Source organism: Ceratina calcarata, unplaced genomic scaffold (genome assembly GCF_001652005.2).
Source record: "Ceratina calcarata isolate Rehan_Ccalc_2016 unplaced genomic scaffold, ASM165200v1 scaffold7.2, whole genome shotgun sequence".
NCBI lineage: Eukaryota > Metazoa > Arthropoda > Insecta > Hymenoptera > Apidae > Ceratina > Ceratina calcarata.
This window is the reverse complement of record NW_017178268.1, coordinates 16,034-17,073: the sequence shown is the minus strand read 5'-3', so window position 1 is coordinate 17,073 and position 1,040 is coordinate 16,034.

Below are 1,040 nucleotides of genomic sequence, written 5' to 3'. Positions count from 1 at the left end.
TGATAGAGACCAACATACTTTACAATATTTTACAATTTGAGATAGAGAGATTCTTAAAATAAATCGTAGTTCTTCGCTTGGTAGCGTTTGCAAAGACTTTGCAAACGCTTCCAACCCAGGTCTCACCGCGTGGAGGTGACTACGTTCGAGACCCCGGGCAGTGGACAATACCCACTGCCCCACACACCGCACACGCATACACACCGCACGCAAATGCGTCTTGCGTTAGTTTGTAAGGTGATCGCTCTTCTCTCTTCGTTCTTCTCTCTCCGATCTTCCCTCTTCGATCTTCTCTCTTCGTTCTTCTCTATTCGTTCTTCTCTGTTCGCTCTTCTCTCTTCGGTCTCCTCTCTCGTGTCTTGAAAATATATGACGATGATCTCGTTCATGCATGCCTTCCTTCCTTCCTTTCGTCCTTTCATCCTTTCTGTCTGCCTTCCCTCCTGCACGCCAACTTTCATTCCTGCCCGCCATCCTTCCTTCCTACCATCCTTCCTTTCATCCTCCCTGCCCGCCTTCCTGCCTGCCTGCCTTCCTGCCTTCCTGCCTTCTTTTCAGGGATGAACACTTCTCCACACCTGGAATGTGCCAGTTCTTAAAATTATCTGTCGATGTTCTACGCACGATCTCTCGTTAATAATTTCCTACTTGCTTACGTTGCTGAAAAAACGTTTCCTTTTATGCCCTCCTGCCTCCATCCTCCTGCCATCCCCCTGCCTCCCTTATAAATTGCCACTCTATAATACGAAGTTAATATGGAAGAAAATTTGATACGATTACGAACAAGACTTGAACTATTGACTCTAACTATTGACTCTAACTATTGACACTAATTTAAAACTAAGGTGAGCAAAAGAGGCCAAATTTCACTTGAGTAGCCAGAGTTCGAGCCAAGCAGGACCCTGCACAAGGATGACCATACCTCTGCGGAGAGTGCTCTGACCACGACCAATCCGTCTCACCGAGCTTACGCACTGCACCTGGGAATGGAACAGAAACACCCCCTCGCCTTACGAGGCAGGCCACCCAAGATACAGGAT